Source organism: Anomalospiza imberbis, chromosome 1 (genome assembly GCF_031753505.1).
Source record: "Anomalospiza imberbis isolate Cuckoo-Finch-1a 21T00152 chromosome 1, ASM3175350v1, whole genome shotgun sequence".
Taxonomy (NCBI): domain Eukaryota; kingdom Metazoa; phylum Chordata; class Aves; order Passeriformes; family Viduidae; genus Anomalospiza; species Anomalospiza imberbis.
The window spans coordinates 147,328,178-147,334,094 of record NC_089681.1 but is presented as its reverse complement, the minus strand read 5'-3'; the positions used below and the strand labels follow the sequence as shown (position 1 = coordinate 147,334,094).

Sequence of the window (5,917 nt, the reverse complement as noted above, 5' to 3'; positions counted from 1 at the left end):
AAAGGGAACCCAAGGGGGACTAGTTCAGATTCAAGCAATTTATTTTCACTTGTCCAGCACTTGTTGGTGTGAGTCGCAGCCAGGCTGAACAAACTTTCCTGGAGTCAGTGGAAGTCATGTCAAAGGGCTTTGGAGCTGACACTTCACAGTCTGAGTCAGACTCTGCATTTCCCAGAAAATCCCTGGACTTAAAGAGCTGGTCAGGGCTGAGCTAGAAGGAAAACATGCACCTTTACCCCATGTTCTAGAAAATAACAACAGGCAGCACATCCAAACAGGGAAATTCTGTCTTTTATTTTAAAAACTTGAGCAGCATAAGACACTGCAGAGTTCGGTGCGGCATCTTTTTCCCCCCTGTTATCTTTCCAGTGAAAACGAGGCCACACTTTTCACTGTCACAATTCCTGGGACTCTTATCATCTTTCATCCCGATGCATTCTCCTTCCTCCCTTGATCTGAAGTATGTTGAAATCAATGAAAATCAACGATGCTCGTAAGACACGCCAGAATCCCTTGCTGGGAGAAGGGCACCAGATTTCTTGCTAACTCCTCCCTTCACCCTCTCTCAGCAGAAGCTGATGACAGGATTATTTTTTATCAAGATGCAGATACTACACACAACCAGCACAAAAGATCAGTGATTAGTCTTTGCATAAGCAGCCAAGTTTGCTTTTTCCTGACCTTATCAATCTGGTATTTGAATTTCTAGGGAGTTTTCGTGAGTGGATTTTCTTGGGAAGCTCCAATCCTTTCTTTTAACCCTCACACAAAATTCCTGCTAACTTCACTGGAATTAGTTTCTCATTCAGGATAAAACCAGATAGCTGTCCATGACTTATTTGAGTTCAGGAAGGCCTTCAGGTTGCCAGGGATTTCCTTTTCCTTCCTTTGCCCCACATTTCAACACAGCCTATAAAATGAGAACAAGTTATTTCCTGTGTAGTAGAACAGGAACAAATATATCCAAATGCACGTGGGGCTGCCTACCTACAAGCTACAAGTCTGAGCTTCCATGGGAGATCCAGGGTGTAATTCTGCTGCTTAAAGGCAGACATCTGGTCCTGTCTGAGATGCCTGAGGGCATCTCAAATGTGTACACAGGAACTGCAGGAAATTCTTCTAGAAATCCCCACCATTTGGTAATCAAACTCCAGAGCCTAAATAACCCATTTTTTTTCAGCATCAGCAAATGATGCTTCATTTGGGCAACCAAAAATGCAGTTTGACTGGGCATCTCCTGATAGGTCTTGAGTACCTGGTGATCCTGTGAAACCACAGATCTTCTGCAAGAAGCAAGAGATCTTGCTTTTACATTCTCCTTAAAAGAAATTTTCAAACTTTGCACTGAACTACTCAGACAACAGTTTCTTTACCCTGCAAGGGAAAAAGGGATTTTTTTTTCCTCTCCCTGTGTTCTTCCAGTACTGTTCCAGTTACTGAGCAGGTTACTTTTTAAAACCAACATCTCCTGGGGGCTGAAGAGCCAGAAGTCCACAGCCTGCTTTGGGTCTGCACATCTTGGGCCCTCCTTGCAGTTCCTGTGGCCTTTCGAACATTAAAAACCCACCAAGTCCACACCTGTCAACCTGCAGGGGTTTGGACGAAGAGCACGGGGCAGTTTGGAAAGCCAGGTCCGTGTTAAGTGTTGTGTTGAAAGCCAAACTCCTCCCTGTCGTTCTGACCAGACCAGGGCTGAAGGACTGAGCTGAGGGGCCACTGCAAATTGGAGTAATGAAGCTCATGGGCCTCAGGGTGAGGCATTTTGGCACTGAGAACAACCTTCCACATGTTCACCCCTCTGCTTTCCACCTTCTGACCTGCAGAGCCCCTGACAGCATCCTTCCCCAGGCTGTCACTGCTGCAAGGCTGCAGGTTCTTTCTCTGGCAGAAGCAGACATAGGAACTAGAGCTGGGATGAGCACTTTTAACAGAATTTGGTGTTCTTCTCACCTACTTTTGCCCTAACTCTGCAAAGCAACAGGAGCACCACATTAATTCTGTCCAGGCTTTTCCCCCTGGTCACTTGGGGAATCCAAGGCAGTGAAAGCATTGTGGGAAACCCAGGGAGGAAATCCCAGCAGGTCTGGGTGAAGCACATGGATCCTAATCCCTGCTTGCAGGCAGATGAAGATGAGCAGTTGGCTCTCCAATATTCTTGAGGGAGAAGCACAGAAGCAGCCGCAGCAGGGTAGTGAAGGGAGTCCTGACACATCGTACAAAGGAGAGCAGAGCGAAGTCAGCATGAAAAAGTCATGCTGTGGATATAGAAAACAGCCAGGGGAGGGTTTGCTTTCCCAGTCAACAGGTCTTGCCTGCACATTCTGCATTTCTTCAATGTGGAGGAGCTTCCCAGAGAGCCCCTGCTCCTGTCTCCTGTGAGCAAGCAGTTCAGTGGAAAGCAGTGCATTTATTTTTAGCTTTGTGCAGCAATTAGGCAATGGTGTTGGTGGGGGGGGATGTTCTCAGGAAGAAAAATTTTGACAGTTTCCTTAAAAAGATAAGATCTATCCCATTCCAGTAGGGGATAATAGCTAGCACAGAAAACCACAGGGGGATTTTTGCTACATGTCTTGTTCTTGTGAAAGTTGCCTACTGACACCTTTGGATTTTGGCCAAGTGTCTACCTGAACAACAAGAACCTTCTTCCAAACTGCCTTTCCACTCCAGGCACGTAGGTTGCCTCCAATCCCCGGGGACGTGGCAGACAGGTATTTCCTGGGTCCGGCTGTGATTCCCCCAGTTCCATCGCCTGCCACCTGGAATTCTCCACCCCACCCCTCCAGCTGCTGATGGGGTCCTGTGACCTCCTTGAGCAGCTTCAGACAGAACCAGAGCCTTTGCCACAGCCGGGAGGTCTTGCACAAAGCGTGTGAATGCTCAGCAGACCCATCTACTCCGTGACCTTGGGGAGGGACTGGTAACACCAGGGAAGGGAGGAAGGCAATTGTCTTGCACTGGCACAGCTGCTCGCTCAGGGAACATCTATTCAGACTCAGGAGCAAACAGATGGTTTTCTCCCAGTGGCCAATCCATTCTTTCTTTTTCTTCTGACACTGCCCAAAGGGGTCACAGCAAGAATGGTGATTCCCTGTGTCTCTAATACATGTACATTGTCCTCCCTGTCCCATGCAGAGCAGAAGTGACCAAAGTCAGACGGATAACAAAACTTCTTGACCTATTGGATGAGTAAAAAGTGCAGCTTTCTCTGTCCAGCCTCAGATCTGCTCGTGCCATGGCCATTCCTGGCTGTTCCCCTGCAAGGCCGTGTGTTACACTATGACACAAATCACACATGGATGCTAGATGTAAAAGAGGGAAGAAAAAGAACTAAAAGAGAGGATTTTATTTTTTGACTCTACTATATATAGCAACCCAAAAGTGACAGTGGATTGGAGGGTGAAATTGCCACCCCTCCAACCACACTGGTCAAACTAATAGTCTATCAACTCTCTCCACCCCCAAAAAAGGAATACAAAACAATTATTATTTACATAAACAGTGTGAAAAAAATCAGTAGAAATATGTAAACATCACAAAGCACAGAAAACTTTTAGAAGAACTTTAAAACTCTCAAAAAACCAAAACAACAGCCATGCATAAGGGGAAATAGGAGGCTGGTGACAGAGCCAGGACCTGAATCTTCTTTCAGCAGCTTGGGCATATCTGTGTGCTCTAAGCCAAGAGGAATGAAAACTGCTCAGCAACGAACAACTGCTCCAGCAGCCCACAGCCAAAAGGAGACACTCTGGGGCACGTCAGGCACTGACCCAGCCCACTGTGGAGGGAGCTGTCAGATTGTGTTATCACGGGGGCAAAGCTGCATCTTCCTCTTGGGAAATAAATGTCGCTGCTTTGCCGTGGTGGTTGTAGAGAGGCAAGACACCATTACCCAGCAATTATGCTCTATCTCGCTGACGTTATCTCTTAATTGCACATTTGCAAGTGCTTCTACTTGCTGGGTGGTTGCAAGGAGGAAGGTGAAGTGGGGTTGCCTGTCTGGGAGATACCCAAGGGACCTACACCACTGCTAATTTTTAAGATATAACAATACAGTTGCACTTCTGCACCAGTTAATGGTTAACCCTGCCTTTTCCCTGCAAAGAATTTCAAAGACTACAAATGGTACAGACCTGCTCATCTAGGACTTTATCAAAACCCTCAAAGTATCAAGGATGATCAGATATACCTTGAAAACAGAATTTTTTAAGAAGAAGCTTAAGAACAGCCATTCAATACACAGACATTGCTATCTCCTTCCCTTTCTTCAGGATTTTGTACCAATCCATGGCCATCCAGGAACATCTGGTCCATCATTACATTGCACAACGTGACCGCTCGCAGCTTGACTTCGCCTGCAGGAACAGAACTCAGAACCACCCATCCTAAAAGCCATCTGACATTGCAGCAGAAGAATTGTCACTGGTGGCTGCCAGAACACGGCATATGACACATATTTTCAGGGCTGTCTCTTTCCAATGTATGGCAGCAACACTCACAAACATCTGCCTGTGCGTTATAGCATGGCTGATTTTTAAAGACTGGGCCTTAGATCTTGAAAGACAGCTTGGCACATAGATGTGAGGAAGTCATCCAGGAATTAGGTTTCTGAGTAGTTCAGCTGATGTGTGTGTCTCTTCCTTAATTCCAAGGTCTGTGCTCTCTCTACTAGATTTTGCCACCTCTCAATTTTTTCTGAAGGTATTTTAGGCATGGAGTCACAGTTTCTTTTTAGGACATTGGGACACTCTCCAAAGGAATGAATTTTAATTTTTCTGAGTATTGCAATTAGCTAGGTGCCTTCAGCTTTGGTTGACTCCAAATTCTTATGGGCTGTACGTTGAGTTTTCTGTCATTGACGTAGTGACATTGGTACAAATCCATTGTGTAGGTGTCTGGCTAAAGCTGGACCTCGTTCACATGGGACAATCTTTCCAAACACCCCGAGCCTGAGGCCAGTGTTGTTGGGGTGACAGAGGAAAACCCCAGAAACACCAGCCTGAGCACCAATAATAAGACTAAGATGTGTTTGGCTATCCTTGGCTCTCACAAGACTGAGCCCCAAGATGACCTTGGCTCTGGGACCTGAGATACCTCTGCTTACAGAGGACACACCAAGAGATGGGGACATGTCACACCAGAGGGATGAGGTTGATTGAAACTGCCACTGATGTGGCAAAGGCTGAGAGCTACAAGATGGGCTGTCACTATCAATGCTACTTGCTTTTGATGGTAACAGTTTTATTTTAATCAAACCTTTGGTGGCTTAGACAGTTGGTGATTTTTCAGCCGCTTTTTGACTTGAAAACTGAGCTGAGAGCCATGTACAGGCTCAGAGGGAGTGATCTGACTTCAGTTCCCTGGTGGGACATTGCATGATGCTTCTGACCTGATGAATAACTGATGTGATCGCCCACCTTTACATGTTTCACTGCTGCTTAAAACCTCTCTGAGATTATAAAAAGCCTTTTTAGCTCAATTTTTTTGTTTGTTTGTTTTCCTTCGTACAATTGGAAAGTAATTATGCTCAGCATTTTTTTCCACCGTGGTGCTATTGGGAATCTGGCCACTGCAGAGTCCCTAGACATATGTCAGCACCTCGTCACAACCTGGAATGTTTTCTGCCAGGAATGATGAGATGCGACAGTTCCCATTGAAGGGTATTCCTCCCAGATAATTCCAGTTTCCAAGGTCCCAGGCTTTGAAGATAAACTTGTTGCTTGTTTGGTTTCCTAGCAACTTGTGCTCCGCGGCAGAAATGCATTCCTCAAACCCCGAGCTCGACCTCGGTGATGCTTGGAGCTGAGATGTGCTCTGATCTGCCCCGGTGAAAGCAGCTGCCTGAAAACACAGGACTGGAGTGAGAAAGCTGGGGCTGGAGCAAACCCTCTGGTTAGATCTGGTCTCCCCCAGCCACTGT

The 5,917-nt window shown here is 46.3% G+C and overlaps 1 long non-coding RNA gene across 1 annotated transcript; it reads right to left on the bottom strand.

Annotated features, from left to right (window-relative positions):
* Positions 1-269: 269 nt before the first annotated feature.
* On the bottom strand, positions 270-3,253 carry LOC137464046 (uncharacterized). The gene is made up of 2 exons (XR_010994059.1): positions 1,955-3,253; positions 270-611 (listed from the first exon to the last, which is right to left on the bottom strand). It is a non-coding gene; the product is annotated as an uncharacterized lncRNA (long non-coding RNA).
* Positions 3,254-5,917: the final 2,664 nt, after the last annotated feature.